This window comes from Stegodyphus dumicola, chromosome X1 (genome assembly GCF_044657685.1).
Source record: "Stegodyphus dumicola isolate Sdum_Otavi_A_Nest chromosome X1, ASM4465768v1".
Classification (NCBI taxonomy): domain Eukaryota; kingdom Metazoa; phylum Arthropoda; class Arachnida; order Araneae; family Eresidae; genus Stegodyphus; species Stegodyphus dumicola.
The window spans coordinates 175,678,306-175,698,681 of NC_140780.1; the positions used below are offsets into that span (position 1 = coordinate 175,678,306).

The 20,376-nt window shown below is 30.4% G+C and overlaps 1 protein-coding gene across 9 annotated transcripts in view; it reads left to right on the forward strand.

The window, feature by feature from the left end:
• Window positions 1-20,376, forward strand: part of LOC118199700 (CUGBP Elav-like family member 2) — an 807,763-nt gene that overhangs the window by 399,451 nt on the left and 387,936 nt on the right. The window lies entirely within an intron of this gene.

The following is a 20,376-nucleotide window of genomic DNA, read 5'->3' on the forward strand; positions in this document are numbered from 1 at the left end:
GAAAGAAGTGTTTCTGATGTCAAAACTCCTAGTTACTGCATTTTAACTAAATCTTCAGGAAATAACTGTGTATTTATTGTCTTTATATATGAAGCTGAATAAAAACTATTTTCCAAGATAACTTATGTCTTAATTTTGATTACAGATGAATTTTCCTCAGCTAGTAACAATTAAACCCAGGCCATGAAGAAGAGAGAATTTCATTTTTAAATTTTAATCAAGATGGAAATTGATTTTGATTTGCTATTTACATGAAGCCAGGGCAAAAAAATATCTGTCTACACAATTTATGAAGTCTTCTTAGGAAGGAGAAATGACCGTATATTAGGGATTATAAATATTTGAAAATCAGTGTAGTGATGTCATTAGAAAGAATTAAAATATCGAAGTATAAACGATTGTTATATGCGGATATTTTTTCCCATGGAGAATATTTCTGCTGATAAAATGTACATGAATTATGTGACAATATCTTTGGATCCCTCACAGATTTATTTAAGTTTTAAAAGTGACAGGTTCTTATCATAACCTTAGACGTCATTTTAGATCCCAACTTTGCATTAAAGCCTTTAAAAAGAGTCGTAATATTTCGAATCAAATATGGATGCTTTATGTAAAATATCGATGTCTGAAACTTTCATTACTCTTTATTCATGTAGTATATTGACAGCATAATGGTATGGTTTTTCGCTTTTAGTTTTGAAACATGTAATTTCAACCATGAAAGACGATTTTTGATTAGCTAGAGTAAGTGACACTCACTTTAGCCTAACTAACGTATAATATATGCAGCTGCAATTTAATGAAGACGTGCGTATTTTGTTGTCCATGTTCTTTATGTATGGAATCTCTAGAAAATTAGTCTGCATTAAAAATTCATTTTACACTTTATTTCTGAGTTCGAAGAACTTTATAACTTTAATGTCAGTCAAGATAATGCATAGAAAGAGAGAGTACTGGCGGGAAAAACATAAATTGAAACAATGCCGTTCGTTGTTATCTACCAAAAAATGAGAATTTTGCCATGCTCTGTCTAAGATGTTTCCCATAATAATAATGATGATGATAATCTTAAGATTGCATCTGAGAAGCTTAAAAAATAAATCTAGTTATTTTTTCTTTTGTTTCTATTACTCGTAGCGCTGTTTCTTTTAGTGAAATACTCACTCCTTTTTTCAGGTTTAAAGATTATTATGTATAAGCTTAATGAATGCTTTCATGGTGTTTGTCGTTATGGTTAACGCTTAGCCATCCATTTTTAAACTATGTTTTAATAAGCTATGGAGCTCACATTTTGCACACATATTTTTCATACATGACAGTGCTTTAATTTTCAGAAAAATTCTATATGGAAGTTTTCTCATTTTTAATGAAATAGAAATTGCGTGCAACACAGATACCAGCACAAAGCGAAATGCGACCGATCTCTCTCTTTTATGTGCATGCATTATTAAATCTATCAAACTATAAATTCACCTTGAAAACGTAAATGGTGCCCGCCGTCCAACAGATATTCTAGATTGTGCTCTTAGGGGTTGGGGACCCCTAGTTTACACTGTCGGATAAAGCGGAAAGAAATGTTTTAAATTTAATTTATATGGAATTTTGAATCTTTTTTCTGATTTTTTTGGCGAATTTTTGAAAATCGCTCGTTTTTTCCGGCCGTTTGATGATCATTATTTTTAAATTTCAGCAATCGAAAATGTTCATCTTGTAAAGTTTTGAAATTTTCACAGACTATAGAAAGAAGCTCTTTACTCTCTTATAAAACAACACTGTTTAAGCGATATAAATTGGGCGATTTCTCTGGATATTTTTTTTTAATCCTCAGTATGACTTTAAGCAGAAGAGGAAGTTTACGCTCTTCTTTATCCTGCTCGTGGTATTTCTTGCAAACATAGTCTCGAGGTTATGATGTCATAATACGTCACACTATTTTTCTTTCTTCTGTACAAATTTCTCTAATACTGTTTTCATTTTTTATTAAGTAAATAGATAGAAAGAATTATTTCGCTTTGGCTAATTTTTAATGCTATTTCCTTCTTTCTTCTCTTTTTTTATTTTCAAAAAAAGTCTTTGGACTGTCATGCATAAGTCACCAGACCAAAGGCTGGCCTTTCAGGCAGCTAGTCATTAAAACTCCAGGAAAGAAAAAAATGGAATACCGATTTTAATATATGGCGTAAAAAGCATCTGTTATCGGTTACAAAAATGGTAATATTTTTTAAAAAATTATAAATGATATTTTGTATAAATCACATGGTATAGTTGTATTACATGAATTTTTAAGAGATATTATTAACATGACATAGCGGCCATCGCTCTGCAAATAATTTCACTGAAACCTGAAACTAGTTTGAAAAATCAACGTTTTTTAAGCGGCACACTAAAGACTATTCTATAACAAGCTAGGTAAGATTTCATTGAAAATGTATTATTGATACTAAAATGTAAAGATTAATAATAAAAAAATAGTAGAAGTTTTCATAAAACAAGCTTGTATTTAAAACGGATAAAGTAATAAATGAATTAAAAAGGAAAAAAATAGTTCATTGTATCATTTAAGGGAAACAAGAGATAATCCTCTTTGCAAGTAATCCTCTTTGCAAAATTCATATATAGTTTTTTAATCTAGAGGGCTAAAAGCTTGGGGTGCCTTTGATACACAAATTCTTACTTATTACAATAATATTCAAAACTGATTTGATGTACTCAGTGTTCCTAAAGTAATTCCTAAAGAATTATAATAATTGAGCTCCGAAAGATATTAAATTGATTAAAGTATTAAATTTAGGTTGATTCAAAACTTTCATAACTAAATTAAATTTCAGTGCGTATAAATTAAATTTAGAAAGATAGAAAAACATCAAATTTATGAAGATAATAGCTTATAATTTTTATTATACAATTTGATTTTTGAGTTATTTAGCCGTCCACGCTTTTATTATTTGTAATATAAAACTTTAATGAATTTTATGAACAGAATTATTTAATATCTTGTTTATATTAACCTATTAAACTATATAATAATATTTTATATTTTTATTTCATTAATTATTCTATTCGTTTTAAGTAAAAACTTATTTTATAAGCTTGTCTTAAAAGACAGTGAAAAGTTTCTTTTAGAATTTTTAAAATTTTCAAAATTTTATGACAGATACATCTTTTAATGATGAAATTTTAAAATAATGGATGTCAAGTTTTGGAAAAAATCTAGCGATTTTTACAAAAAATGTCCAAAATCATAAATATTAAAATTTCCGTATAAACGTAATTTAAAAGACTTTCCCCCCCTCTATCCAATACTGCAAATAGTAAAATTCTGAGCTTCTTTCTTTATTTGTTAAACAAAGATACGTACGGAACCCGATAAAAATTGTCTCAACATTAAATTTAAAAGAAATGAAATTAGAAATTAAAAAAATAATAATAACTTCACCACACTGTATTGCAATCTACAAAATTTGAACTCGATATTTTATCAGGAAATAATTTAAACACTAAAGCAAAATTTTGACCATAACGACAAACAGCGTGAGCGAGTTGAGTAAAGGCATACAAAAGCTGCGTTAATAACATATCTACTTTCGCATAAGTATTGACTTAGTTCCAAGGATTCGCTACAAAATATATCCTTCATATTGCAGAAAACTTTCAGAGCACTGAAATAAATAGCCATTACTTTTGCTTATGTCGGCATTTTAGACTATAATTGCTATTATTTTATTTCAATACAATTCTCTAAATTTTATACGTAAAATTATTTCTTTGTGTTAAATGGCCAACTGTTGGCTGAAATATAAAAACTGTTAAGAAGAAGAATTTCTTATCAGGTTTGAAAATATCTCATGAGGCAAAACTCTGACGTTTCATTCAGTTTTTACTTTAAATAGAAATCAATTCATTTACTAACTCTTAAATAAAAAAGAGCTGCTCAAGTTAATTCGCTTATTATCTTGAATTCCTTTTCAACTTGTTCAAGCTAATTTACTTATCAGCATATTTTTAATAAAATGACATCTGTATGCATGTTTCAACCGTTTTTTCTGTTTTAATGCAATTTTTAGCTTTTTCTTTACATCTCCCCGCTACAAATGTGCAAGATGGAATTCATTTTCAGAAGACTGCAGCCGTTTCATGTCTTATACATTTTTAGACTGTCCCTAGTCATTTTTATTGACCAGTATTCTGAAGTTTGTTCAAATTTAAGGAATGATTGGGTTGTTTGAATAAAGCAAAGTTCGCGATGGCTATCTGCCTAATGGGAGAGATGTATTTGTGGAGACTGTCTAAGGTAAACTGCAAAGTATTCACGTTACTCATGAATAAAACCATGCAGCCAGCCTGCTCGCCTGGGATCGAGCCTTGGTTTAACTCTCGGTAATCAGCGGAATTACCCTCTCGGCTACTGGTGAAGTAAAATTAAAGGAATTTTATTATTTAATGAATTAGATAATGCAATCAATATTTATTGCTCACTTTATTTTATTGTTTGATTACGTTATTTTATTTCCTAAAACTCTGTAATGAGCTAAAAATGTCCGCGATCATTTGAATATAATCTAGAAAATTAAAACCAAGATTTAAGGATAGTTAAAATGTATATTTAATTAAGAAAGCTTAAGACCGTATTCTTTGATTTTTTAATTAGAGTTGTCTGAAAAGAAAGTCCTTTGCTCTAAGATGCGTTTAAATAATTAGGGAAAACTATAGATTTTTCCTAAAGCTTTTTATCTACTGTTTCGTAATTTAGTAATGTTCCTACTTCCAGTTTATTTCTGAACATTATCTATGATATTAGCTCTGTTTATGTACAGCCATTATCAATAACTTTATTTTGCTGTAGTTTGGCTTTCATATTTATAGAGTAGCGGAAAGATTCTTGCTTATATAACCTACTTTTTACTAACGAATTTCCTCCCGTGAGTTGAAGCACATTCCAAGTGCCACTAAGAAGAGTTAGGAACATAGCCAGTATGATTGACGATAGCGGTGCTCGGTACCCTCCCGAAATAAACGACCTGACATCATCTGCGACAGCCAGCTGACAAATAACCGGCTACCGCAGTGGTCCTGAGGATCTTCGCTGCCGCCGCTGTTTGTGCTGTCTTAAAGTCTATCTAAAGTGGAGCCGCGCGGATTTAAGCCTCGCTACTCCTTCAAGAATTATTTTTGGGGCATAAGTGTTTGCTGTTTAACCGATGGAGCTGGTGGGCTATCCAAACTACGACAATAAACTATGACAAGCCGTTTCAGTTTATTGCCTCGGATAACTAAAGTAGACATTTTTGGTCCCTATTTACTACCTCTTGGTTAAATATTTTTGGCGAAGGCGAAACTTGTATTTTAAGCCCTTGAGAAATAGTTCTTTCACAAACTGTAAAAAGGGATATTAAATTTATAATTTAAATTTCCTGAAATATATATTTTAGTATATATTTTACAATTGTTGATATATAAAAGGAACTTTGTTCAAGACCCAGCATGGAAACATTCGATGCATGTTGCGCAACATTTTATCTTTTTATAATTATAATTGTTTCTATTTGTTATATTTTTATAATTAGTTTAGATGCATGTCTCCTTTTTAGATGTAATTTTATCAAAGCTTTTTCAAGATACTACTCATTTATTTCTGTTGAAGTGACTGGACCGAAATAAAAACTGAAATTTCAACTCGGTCAGTAAATAAAACCTTCTCTTTTCTGCATAAGAATAACTTGAAAATTACAGATTGCAACTTCTAATAAAATGTATTTAGCTCTTTTAAAAACAGATTGATTATATTATGTTACACATTATATTCATGAGTTAATGACAGAATCACTTGAGGAACACCAGCCAACGTGGAGAAATGCTTTCTAAAAGAATATGAGTCACTTTTATGTTACAAGTGAGAAAATCCATACAGCAACTGCTTTCAGCTGTAAAAAATGGAACCCGGGATACACTACAATTTTTCGTGGTTTCCATCACTCAGCCACTATTTAAAAAATTTTGTAATGCGTTTGAGTTGAAATGCAGGAAGATTCAAAGCTATGCATTTTGCAATGTAAATATGTCCACGTTACAGCCTGTCTATAAGATCTGAACTACAGTATTTTGCTTATACCAAATGCAGCAAAAATTTGTTGTTTAAATTCATCATTTAGTAATCATACCTTTAAATATATCGGTTAATGTATCCTTTGCTACTTTTAGAGGTATGAATATACCTCTCTATCTGTTTAATGCTTACTTTTAGAGGTATGAATATACCTCTCTATCTATTTAATGCTTACTTTTAAAGGTATAAATATACCTCTAAAAAGTATATATGTGGACGGAATGTATATGTATTTGGTGTATGTATGTGAATGGAAATCTAAGTTAAGAAAGCCATTTTTAGCTTGTAAAAGGAATTTAGGAGCGGGAAAGGGTAGCTTACAGGAGTTTAGAAGAGGGAAATCCTGGAAAATTCACCTAGTCTTAGTTAGAGTTGAATCCGAGATTTTGTGTGCTAATCGTTACACCATAAGAGAAAAATGAGAGGAATACCTTTTGTTTCTTACATTATCGAAAATTAATATGAAACTAAATGAAGAAATGTCATAATTTTTGTCACAAAATTTTTGTTTTGGGTATTTTATTCCATTTCTAACTCGTACTGTAACAGCAATAAAACCTTTTTTTTTTACTTATATGAAAGCAAATGTTGGCTGATTTTTTTGTGTATACATAAAATGCTTTCATGCTTTTGTAATCTTAAAGTAAACTGTTCATGGAATAACATATAAAATGTGTGATGAACAAAACTTATTCTTTTGACATAAGTATGAAAACTTAACCTAAATATACAGAACTAATATAAATCATGACTAAATTATTCATAAGTATATTTATAAAAACCCATATAAAAGATTTTCATTTTTAAACAAACCAAATGTAGTCAAATAGCGCTTACACTGCATTTGAATTTTGCCAGTGCTTTGTTATAACGAAAATGTCAGAGAAACACACGCGTGCAGTTTCAGCTCGACCCTATCACAGCTTAAACGTAAGCTCATCCCCCCCCCTTGGATGATGTATTAAGAGCTGTTTCTTTTGAAAGTATCAATCAACCCACATTGTCACAGGAAACTGAAACTCTTGTAAAATAAATGTGATTGGCACTGAAATGTTTGGAAAGGAGTGGGCTTTTAGTGACATTTTTTATTATACTCTTTTATATTAGCTAATGAAAATTTATGTAACCATGGTTCAGTAAGACTTGTTTATTCTCCTTCCTGCAGTCTTTTTATGGCTTGCTTTACCCTTTTTTTATTTTCGTTTTCTAATTACGATAAGAGACTGCTCAGACATAATGGTTTTATGATTGCTATTGATATTAGAGTAATCTTATAGGTGAGCTAAATAGAGTATTTTGGCTAAATTACTTATACGCGTCAACACTGCTTTAATCAAAGCTGTATTTTCCAAAGCTTATCTATTTGTCCTTAGATTAATTTTTAATTTACCTATAGTTTAGAATTACTTGTATTTCAAGTTTGGAACTTAATTTTCGTGTATGTGACCGCTTTAGTTGGTCTTTTTCACGTTTAAAGGCAGATGAGGCAGAGTTAAGATGAATGTATTTTAGCTGTGATGGCAAATATTTGTTTAATGTTTACTTTTATATTAAAATGTTTATATTAAATATATTACTTTTATATAAAAATGTAATGTTTACTTTTATTTACTATAGTCGACAAGTAGTGTATGAAACAGGAAAATAAGGTGTTTCAAGGTTATATCCATTTCTGTCAAGTTTCCTTTATGCTGTTTCTAAAATATACCAAGCGAAGTTCTTTTCATGCTGTTTCATAGATTAAATACATTCTAAGTAAATGTTTTCATGTATAATCAAGTAAAAAAATTATTTATAAGAAAACTCTATATGCTAAAAATTTTTAGGTTAATGGCAATTTTGTGTGTTACTAAGCTTTCGTTTATTTAAAAAAATCTATTTTTATTTGTGTTGTAAGTAACAAAATTTAAAATATTCTCGCTCTGAAGAATTCAGTTAAATTATTAATTTAAACAAAATTTTATATACAATAAAGTGAATGATTGGAATTTAAATCCGTCTTGCAATTGTTTATCATAACAATTTAGATTTTTCTGACATATATACATGAATATATAACATAGCAAAGGAAAAATAAACAAAGCATATTTAAAAGGATGATTACTTAATGATGAATATAAATTTAACCTTTCCTTGCGAAACAGGTGCTATTCTTATCAAATTTTAATCTTTTCATTTTACGCTAATGAAAACATGTGAATCAGATTTGTGAGAATGCAAGATTTATACCCGTTGAGCTATGCATGCAGCTTGTATTTATTAAATTTTAATAACAGAAAAACTTAAAAAGTGTGTTTGATGAAAGTTGCAGTTTTGTACTCAGATTGTTAGTTCTCATCTAAAGCAACGTGACTATTCAATAATTTAAATTGCTGAAATTTTTCTCTGCTTGTAGGACAGCAGCGGAGTGTGATTGTAATGGGAGAAATTAAATAATCTCCAGAAGAGTCAAGCTTTTTATAACTGAAAGCTGTCGGAATCCCACTACGTACGTCGATTTTTAAATTGTACACAATAAAGAAAGGCTTTAAACCATTTCGTATTTTATTTCGCCAAACATTCAGTGCTATAAGCGTCAGATTTAATCACTATTTCAAGTTAGATGACGGGAAGATTTATTTGTGTTTATTTTGAACTTAACGGAATCACACGCAACGTTTTAAATCATTATACAAACACTTTTTCTTATTAGAAGACCTTTAAACATTCTTTGAAAATCTTATACTAGAATGTTTTGTATTTTATGCTTACATTGGAAACCTCGGTGATAAATTCAGTTTAAATAAAAGCCGGGCATAGCGATAAAACTATCTCTGGTGAAGAGATTGCATTCACCAAAGAGGCGACAGGATTAATTTTTCAGGAAGTGAAAATAAGATTCTGCTAGGCATGAAATTTTATGAAATACATTTGTCAGATGCGTCGTTGATTTCTACTTACTCTTTATTCGTTTTTTATTTTAACTTTAATCTGGCAAATGATGGCAGCGCTTGAAAATTTTCTAAAGATCTAAAAGTACATTTTCATATTACATTATTTTGTATGTACTCGTTATTGTATTTCGTGCTAACTTATGAAAATGAATTCTTAACATAAATTTTGACTATAAACCTCGGAGCTAAAAATATTTCTCATTTTAATGTAGTTAATCATTCTTGCGTTATGGGGTTAATACGTAGTTATTTTAATAGAATTTCTTTTGCTACATAAAGCTCTTTGTGATTTCCTGTGTAATCAAGATTTAGCTGAACCGTAAGTTGAGTGATAAGTTACTCATTTTTATGGATGAAGTCGTTTCCTACATTAGATCGCGTACAAAAGTTCAATGTATGTATTTTGTGCTAATCAAAATACGTGAGACAGTTTCACAAGAGCATAACAATTATACACAATGAGTTGTCCATATGTGCTTATCCGCATTAAACGTTTTTTTGTTGATAATACAACTTCAATGGATTGTGTTTGAGGTATTTAAACTGCGGACGTATACCGAGATTACTCATGTTTCGCGCACCATCTGTTACAGACGGATCATGAAATAACTCGCGTTTTTTAGACGCTGTCCTTAGATGCCACCTGCTTATATATATTGTATGTACTTTGTCTATTTGAGTGTATACATCAGCAATCAATGCATTAAACTCGATCGCCTTATTTTTATTCTTTTTTGCTTGTTTTGTTTACATTTTTGTAATTCAAATCGCTATATTCGTTTCAAATTCCTGGTGCTTTTAGAAATAGCCTCTTTCAGAAAACGGATAAAAATGAACGAAACAAAAATACTTTCAGAAGTTTTTGATGATAAATTATCACACATTCTAATAAGAATGAAGATTCAGATAATTATGTGAATGTGTACTTTTTAAATTGCATTATGTCAGAGCACATGAGGTCTATCTGCCTAAAGGAAAAGATGCATTCATGGAAGATTTGAAAGATTCGTGGAAGGGAGACTGGCTCGTATCCACGTTACACGTGGGTAAACCATGAAAATGCTCATGCAGACACCCCATTCTCCTGATTCGGACCCAGCCGAACTACCAATATTCAGTGACTTTACTACTCGACTGCTGGTGGGCTGTTTTAATAGGAACAGATCAAACTTCTTTTGCACGTTATTATGGATTCTGTTTATCATTTTTGCACGTAGTTTACAATTTTATCAAGATTATATTTCATAAAAAGTAGTAATTTTACGCATAAATTTCAAATTATTGTTTTATAATGTGAAATAATGTTTTACATTCAAGCACTGAATGTTTAAAATACAGATTTTAAAAAGTTGATGAGACATGAACTTAATTTACAGTTGACTGAAAAATAGCTTTCCGGAAAACTACGCGGCTGCAGGGATAAGTTTGGAAGATAATATCCAGTCAGTTGAAAATGATACGTAATTAGTCCTCATCGTAAGCAGAGGGGCTATTAATAATTCAAATTGATCAGTTAGCAGCTGTTTGTAGACCAGGCAACGTAAAGCTCACAAGAAAGTAACAAAAACACATGGCAAAAGTTTTCTTTTAAATAAGATACTAATTTAAAGAACTAAATGGTATAAATTATTCGTTATCTGGACTGCTATCGATTCGTATCAGATTAGGGAAATATTTTAAAACTATTAAAATAATTATATGAGTTTAAAAAATATTTTTACTAAAAATTGTCTATAATCAATTACCATGGGTGTATATCTTAACTTTGTATCTACAGTTTAAGCATAAAACTATAGTAACAGGATTTAATTGTTTCTTGTTCTTATATTAATACAAATACACTATTGATTAGCTTATGGATTTGGTCTTACTCCTTAGCTCTTGAAGCTCGACTAAATTTTGATTTAAAACTAAATTGTCAACTTCTTTATGCTTTAGTTGTCCGCTACTGAACTTCTGACGTACTTGTAATAGACATGATGCGGGCCACTCAAATTTATAAGATTTGAAAAGGTAAAATTAAATTCGGCATATATATTGTCGTTAATATAATTCCTGAAATATATGCAAAATAATAAAAAGGCCAAATAGTCTACAACAAAATACTTTTCAGAATTGAGTATATTGTTACCTTACTTTATTATTACCTTGAAGCCAGTGTTTTATGAAAAGAGGCGATCACGGTAGCCGATCTCTTATTCCGAATTGCGATTGTAGTACCATGGCAGTTATTTCTAGAATAAATATATGAAAAGTACAAAAAAAAAATCTTTTTGTTGTACCTTTCATATATTTATTCATATGTATCACTTTTTTGTTGACTTTAATATTTGAACATTTATTACATTATTATTTATTTCTTGAATTATGTATTATATTTTTCCCTTTCGTTTTCCTTCTAAGAGAGAAATGAGTTCTAATTTTCCCTTCTACACTGCAAATATTTTCAAAAAGCATTTCCGTAACTCCTCATATTCGAGTGAATCGAATCGTCTCAATTTCAGAAGGTAGAGTCTTCGAAAAAAACTGAAAGAAGTCTCGTACGAAAATTGTTCTGGCTTTCTTGTTGTTCTCTCCCTTTTCTGTATTTCTCCTTCATTTTTCAGTTTTTCATTTGTTTTCCTTCCTGTAGTTGTAATATTTTCAGTTCATCCTTTATTTATAATTCTGAAGCATTTCAAAAGTCACAACTGTACGAAGCTTTTGTCCTTTTTTCTTTAACCATGTCAATTTCCACTTCTGATCCAAAAAGCGTTCTTTTGAATGAAAATGGTACATTTTCGGATGATACAGCAATGACGATACCCAGTGGCTGCAGTTCTTAACAGTCTCTAATTATCCATCTTGCAGAGTTCATCTACCTCAACCAATTCAAAATTTTAAATTGTGCTGTCTTTCAATTAACTTTTCTCTGCAATATTCTAGGATAAAAACGCATTTAATAACGCTAGTTTACATAACTAAATTTCTACAACGTTAAGACAACTAAACTTTAAGACTTAAAACTAAAAATCATCATTGTTGATAAGAGTTCGCCATCTGCACTAGCTACTAGAAGCGCAGTCAAACTAAAATTTTCATCAACTCATGCACTTCTTTGATCTTTCAGCAAGGCTTAGGGTTTAAAAAGAAAGTATTCTCATCGCAGTTAAAAATTCTATATAGATTGCATGAAGAATCTACAGTTTAGTTTCATTTTAAATAACTACCAACCCACCAACCCCTAGAAATAAATTGCTTATATTTTTTGTGACATTGCTACCTAATCTTTTAGCTAAATTTGGATTATCCACATTCTGATATTGGAATGGTGTTTTCAAAAAGCCTCATTATTTTCTTCCAAGAATATTTATTATCTTCTCCTGAGAAAGCAACTTGATTTTCTTTTGCTAATTTTGTTATAATCTCTAGAAGCGCTTCTTTTGAAAAATAAAACGTAGTATTTGATTTAACATTCATAAACAGAATAATGCGTTTGGCAGCTAGGCTGGTTGTTTCACCAGTTTGACGACTTTTTCTAATTAGCTTGTAGACAACGTTATGCTTTCTGCAACTCTTCCCGATAAATTAATCAGTTAGAACCAATGTTTACAGCTGGTTTTATTAATATTATATTCTAACCTTCGCTCTGACTTAAATATGTGTTGAATGCTAATGGGTCATTAGGCCATTTTGTAATCATTATGTTATTTTGATGCTGGGAATGTGAAAAATGTGCAATACCCTCGCCGGGACTCGAATCAGAACATCTAGAATATGCGCCAAGTAAGCTACCATTACTCTGCAAAGGCATGCTGGAAAGAAGGAGAAAATACTTAATAATTTAAAGTTACTAAAGAGTTGTTTGTTTAATTTGAATAGCTTAATCGTATAAATTAATAATTAATGTTTGGGTGTAAAATACTATGTTTGGCGTAAATGATATCAATACCTGGAATATTTCATTGCTATTGCCGTTTGCTGAAAAGACTGCATTTTTAATAATTTGTAGACATATTTATATATGCAAATGTTTTTATCAAATGCATCTTGGTACGTTTAAATTTAAGATACTGGATGTTAGAAAGTTTTGAATGTATTAAACCAGCGGTTCTCAACCTTTTGACTAACGCGTAACATCTAAACAAAATTTGAAAAACTTAAGTATCACCATTACATTTTGCAATGACTATTTTTCAAGTTCTCATTAGAAATATTAAAACAAAATATATTTTGTCATTTACACAATGTCTATATTAAGTATTTTATATTAAATATAAAAATATATTACATTAAAAATTGATTACCATTTTAATTATCAAAATTTAAGTTATAATACTTTAATTCTAAAATTTAGTGTGAAATTTGGGCCTGTTTAAGAGAAATAAATTTCTTTATGTCTGGTCTTATTTCATTTAACTTTAACCGTAAATTAGGATACAATTTTAATTTTGTTCTGTATTTCGTTTTCAAATAAAAATTGGGAGAAGATACATATTCACACAAATAGGTTGTGGGAAAAGCAATAAAAATTTAACAGCTTTATTTGAAACGCCTTTAAATTCTTATTTTCAGCCAAAAGTTAACACGTGTGTTATTTCTATCAATTTTCTTTTTCTTCAAGAGATTTTTGAATCTTTGCGTATTACCTATTTTTCTCTTGCGTACCGCCAGTGGTACGCGTACTACCGGTTGAGAATCGCTATATTAAACATTTTTAGCTGCATTTTAGTGAAAAATATCTCATAAAACTGAAATTATTCTCCTGTAAGAAAGCATTCTTTATGAAAACCACCAAGCCTTAGTTTCCCAACATTGCTTGAGTATTTTTATCTGGAAACATTAAAATTTTCATCTTTTACAAAAGAAATAGTCTAATTTGTACCTAGGAGGAAAAGATAGTTATAGTAAATAAAATTATCCGAAAAGTTGCGGCAGAAAAATTCCCTCTGGAAACTCAGCGCGATAAAATCCGTTTCTTTTAACTCCTTCGGTGTTTAACGCCGCGTTTTGGTGCAAATTACTTTATTCAATTACTTAGTGTAATTTTTTTTTTACCTCCTTAAGAATTGTCGAGCAATCAGTTCCTAATGCGCTTCAGGTACTAGCCATAACTCATGTTTTTATGTTTAAAGAAAGGTGTTAAAAAATAGTTGAAGCCTTAACTCATAACTTGCGCCACGGTGACTAGATCCTAGCTTAGATGCTTTTGCTTGCTTAACCTCTTTTTTTAATCTCTTCTCGACATTCTATGCTTTTTAGTTTGAGAAACTTAAGAAGTTTCATTTTTTATTTATTTATTTTTTTTTCATTTTGTCCTCACTCTAAGCACGTACTTTTCATGGAAATTTCAAGTAGGCAGTGACAAGAAGATAATTATTCTTCTCCTCCACGTTCAATTGTTTAGAGATTCAGTTATTTCGCATGAAAATTTTTCCATGTCCTTATATTAAAAAGATCTTCTCCTTAGATTGCGTCTTTCTCAGTCGTCAGTTGGCTCCTCTTTTTCAATATTGTGGAAGCGAAAAACGCCATGCTCTGGAAGAACTCTTATGTGCTGTAATTAGTAAGCATTAAGACAAAAAATATGCTATTAATATTTCTTCAATTAATTACATGGAGTAAAATTAGAGAAATTTTTCAGTCCTTCAATTTCGTAATTGGGAAATTTTTCTTTGGTTGCTCTTTGTATGTTCACTCTTTTTCCAAGGTTCTCATTCGCATTTGAATGAATCTTCCTCGACTTTAAATATAAAGTGGGGAATATTTTTATATTGTATTTAAAAAGTTTTGGTGTTTCTAATTTGCTTGTTGAATGGGTATATAGTTAAAAACATGAAGCTATTCAAGAAATAACTGAAGGTTTTCTTTTAAAGTATTATTTGTACATGTGGTTTTCTTTTTTAAACCGACAAACTTGAATAATTATTCGGTGTTTCGAATTTCGATCATTATTAATTCTGAATAATTATCTGGTGTTCTGAAACTATTTACAAGTTAATACATTAGTATTTTAAAGCAATGTATAAAAATTAAAGGCTGGGTTTTATTTTTAGTCCAAAGGGCGTTAGCACAGAAGGGCTATTAATTTCGCTTTCGCATTTTGCGTTGAAAACTTTAAATGTTCGTTTCACTTTTCAAATTGTTGCCACTAAATATTATCGTGCTGTGTTTATTTAAAGAAATTAAATAATGAAGCATCTACATAAATGTATGTATGTTTCTCGCATTGTGATAAAACAACCGTACCTACAGCCATAAAATTTTAAATAACGTAATCCTCCACTGAATACGGGCATCTGGAAGCCCTTATTTGGAATTTATTTTATTATCGATTTTATATCTTGTAACATTTTAATGAATTTTTTATTAACAAACTCAATGATTTCAAAGCGAGCAACGGCAACACTGTACGGGTGGGAAGGAAAAAATTTTTTGTCTCCAGCGCGCGAGACTGTGTAACGGAAATTCTAAAGATATGCTCTTTTTAAATTATTTTGGGATACTGCTGTTGAATTGCATTTTATAGTTTAAGTGCGAAGAACATGATATTTAATAAATAAAGGTAGCACACACAACGTTAAGAAAAGCCCCTTTGGGCGTAATATAAAATCTGAAAAATTTCAGGGTTTTTTTTTTTTTTTTTTTTTTTTTCTTTACAATAATTCTGCTGAATGAGTCTGCCACATGAAACGTCTGCTTGCAGATTCGGTGATTAAGTTGCTGAACGAAAGTTGCTTGTGTTGAGAAGTAAATCTTTCACTCAGCTACTGATAGCTTAAAAGTAGAAACACGTTTGTGAGCGACAGAAAGCAAAAGAGTTGTCTGGTACGTTTTATCATAAGGCGGAATCTTCATTGTCTTTATCTCCGTCTAACGACTCTTACATCTAGGAAAGGTTTGTTTTGAATCCTGCTCTAGACCTGAGGGATTTAGGACTGTAAATTATTTCAAAGAAGAAATTTGAATAAATACGTTTTGGGTTACTCATATGTTGACATTGTTGCAGTTCGTATGATACAGATTATCGTAATTGTAATTATCCACCTTCATTGTTTTGTTTCAGTTGTTATTACTTTAATTTCAAGTCGGAGTTTAATGATTTTTTTCTATTGTCCTCCCTCATTAATTTGAAAATTTAAAAGTCCTTAAATAAGAATCTAAATTGAATAGATAAGCGAAAAATCTTGGAAGTTCTTTACAATTATACAACCATAAAATTCGTTTTCAGACGCTGCTGTGTACAGTTAGTTTTATTAGAAAAAAATTTAAAAGCATGTAGAAAAGGCTAATTATTTGTTCAGCAACTGAACTTGAACACATCGCGCAAATTTAAATTCTTTTATGTTTAGGCTGTGTATGCGAACTAGACCTGTCTTAAGCAAGCAAGTTAAATAGCAGTCATAATCACGATCTATTAAGTAACAACAAATTACTGGTAAAAAAAATTATTGGTGTATCATTTCTAAAATGATAGTTATTTAAAAAATAGTATGTATTAGCGAAGAAGCTTTATAAAGAATTAGTGTCTTGTATCTTTTTAATCTTTAAACACTTGAACGTTTCTTCTTTCTCTTTTTCTTTTTTCTCTTTCTCCCCTCCTTTTCTTCCCTTTCTTTTTTTTTTTTTTTTTTTTCTCGTCAATTCCAGAAATCTCTTCAAATTCGATCTTTAAAGAACCCCTACTTATAACACAAGAATAGCATTTTGCTAACATACCAAATATAAATTAACTTCAAATATTATTTTTAGGAAACGTCGGAGAGAACTACCAGACGATATTCATCAACTAACATTTAACATATCTGGTAACTGGGAAGACAGGCGATAAGCCCTGATTACGTCAGTTCGTCAGAATGTTGCCAGCTGATTGCTTTCACCAGATGCCAAAAATAAAAAATGGAATTTTCTGTCATTTTATTTACAGAACCCACACCCTACATCACATTTTACTGTTGTGGTTCTGTAACTTAAATGGAATGAAGAACTTTCATGTTTTAGAACTTCAAGCTGCATCATCTCTGTAAACTTCTTAAATCCAACATAAAACCTTAGTTATTTCCCTAAATCCAACTTAAAACTAAGAACTTTTATAGTATTAATGAGATACTCTTTAAAAACGTATTTTAAAGTACACCGATTTTTTCTATACGTACCAAAAAAAAAAAAAAAAATAGAGTTTAAGGATAGAAAAAAAGTATAAATATGAGGCTTATTACAGAAATTGATGGGTTTTGAACGATTTCTTCTTCGAATCTCTCAATTTACCCAATACTTTATTGCTTTTAATATTTTGCTGAACTTGATAGACTTGATTTTATAATATTAATCCTAATATTAGTTCTTAAAATAACAAGACATAATCATGTGTACTTTACTGAAAACACATGAACTTACTCAAATCTATTTTGGTGCACAAATGCATGTTAATTTTTTTAATTAAATATTTATATCTTTTAAACGCTATCATAAACGTAACAAAATAGTTCATTTGAATTTTCGTCTATTTAATGATAAAGAATTCTCTGTTTCATATAAATTACTTTGGGTCAAAAAATATTTTAAAATTTAAGTTAATACAATCGAAAACACTCTTTGAGAAATGTTATGTAAATAGGTACGTCTTTAATGGGTGGACTCTCTCGTCTACTGTACAGCATTACACAATTAGGTTCACAAAATAACCAAATATGAACTAAAATTTTAGAACGTCTCCAATCGGTAGCTTATTGTACTCATATTTCTGAAATAGTAAATGTGTTTTATATTTCAAACAGTTCTGACATGTCACTTTTCAATTACATGAGCATACTCCATAGCTTCATATAATATACTTTTTAATATTTAGTAATATATTTAGTAAAACTCATGTTATAAACGTAGCTTAACTACTAAATTACAAAAATATTAAATTTACGGTATTGAGCAATAATGCATGCATTAAACTCTTGAGTTTAGATAAATAAAAGAAAATAATCATATATTTTCTTGTTAGTTACATAATTAGACGCCTGTTTCTAGTGTTATCTGTCCTTATTGCTGCCTCTATGAAACAATATTTCTACAGGGTGACCTGTATAAACATTAGTTTATACAGGGTATCTTTTAGAACTGACCTATTTCCGTGGGCTGCAGTTTTGTTGAAAAATATCTGATTTTAATGCGGTTTGCAGCAAGAGATTCAGGAAAGATGAAAATTTAGCGGTCAGTCCCGTTTCATGATGTGCAACACACACACACACAAAAAAAAAAAAGAAAAAAAAAGAAAAAAAAATGAAGAAGAAGAAGAAATAACGAAAACCGCGACATTCCGCGAACTTCCATACAAGAGGGACTGCATACTGTTGAAATCAGAACAGTCTGACGTCTTGTCACATGCCATACGTCAAAACAAAGTACGGATTTGATCAGAAATTACTTTGGGGACCGCATTATTTCCCAAGGTTTGTGGCCTCCGCGGTCACCAGATCTATCGTCCCCAGATTTCTTCTTAGGGGGTTTCCTGAAGGGTCATGTCTATCGCGATAAACCACGAACACTGGACGAATTAAAGGCCAACATTTCTAAGGAAATTGCAAACATCACTGCCGATCAATTGCGGAGTGTTGCAGCCAACATGGAGCGACGAGTTCGGTTATGTCTACGTCAGGAGGGTGATCATTTTCAACACCTATTGTAGGGTAAGTGATTATAAATCAATATAACTTTTGCAAACCTTTATTAGTCATGTTTGGCATGCCACATGGCAAGCAGAATTTTTAAAAACGTTTTATAGGCGCAAACCATCCCGCCTTGTATAAAATTTCGCGGTTTTCGTTATTCCTTATTTCTTCTTTTTTTCGGTGTTTTACATCAAAAAACAAGACTGACCACTAAATTTTCCTCTTTCCTGTATCTTTTGCCGGAAACCGCATTAAAATCGGTAGCTTTTTAACAAAAGTACAGCCCAATGAAATAAATCAGGTTTAAAAGAATCACCTTGTATTATTTATAATTCTGCATTAGGTAGAGTTGTACCTAAATTATGCAAAATTAATTCTTCTTTATACAATTTTAAAAAAAAGACAAATATTAATGATATCTTAATGTGTGTTTTATCATAGGAATTAAAACATATTTGGCACATAAAGAAATTTAGCCGCTATCGCACCGCAATTCTCCTTCTCTTTATGAGTCACATATCTGAAAAATCGATTTCTTCAAGTACACGTATATTTCACGCCGTAAAGAAGACATTTATGTCGACGGGTGAAAGCACTTTATGATTAAAAGTAATAGTGTTTACAGAAAAAAATGACTGGTTTTCTTTGGATATTAAGTAATACTTAAAGTTAAAATTTTATGCAAAGCTTTCGATTCAAACGTTTAGCGAAGTAACCCATAGTATAAAACTGTACAATTAATTATGTTATTAATTGTTATTAATTAATTGATAGTATAAAATACACTTTTTATTAATTGTGAATCTATAATACTATTGTAAAAAATACAGGCGGTTAAAAGTATATTTATACGCGTACTCAGAATTAGGTCAAATTATGTACTAATTTTTATACCTTAATTTTTATCATTTTATTATACATTCAGTTTTTGACCTTACTATCAGTTATATAATATAATATAAATATCATTTTTAATGTATTTTGCTTAAACGTGTGGGGTTTTATTTTATTCTTCTAACAGTTGATCTTATGTTTAGAAACAGACTTCCCTTTACACTCTCATTTTTCTACCCATGCTTTCCTGCCAGAATGAGTTTTTTCAGGTTCACGTTTTATGCAAAGTAGGATAGAAGCTACTATTTAAGTTGAGGTCTGAGCTACTTCAGACAAAGCGTGTTCTGACTTTCGGCCACGTTGTTGTTACTAGTTTAGGTTTTTCTATTTTAGGCTGTGCATATTAATTGCTTGTTAATCTACACCGGTGATGTTAGGCAAAGAGCCAGCTTCGCGTTAAATCTTTCTGTGTAGCTTCGTCTGATTATTCAGCATAGCTTAATTTTATGTTTCGTACTTTTAAGTTAAAGTGTTATTTGTACGCCCAAGTGGGGGTCACCTGTCAATATATTTGAGTTAAAGTAAAAGAGTATAAACACTTCTTCTGTTATTAATACTGACCGAGCCGAACTTAGCGGATAGCCGCTTTGCAGTTCTACTAGGTTCTAGCTGTCAAATAGCTTTAAAGCTAGAACATTATAAATGTATCGAAATTACATCATTTAAACCTTAAAAGTCTATTATAGTTGTGCATTACAACTTCTGTTCTACTCTTTGTTTACTTTTTCCCCCTACAAATTTTTTCTGATACATATGGCATAAATTAACAAAACTAAACATGAGAAAGTAACTTCATGAGGAC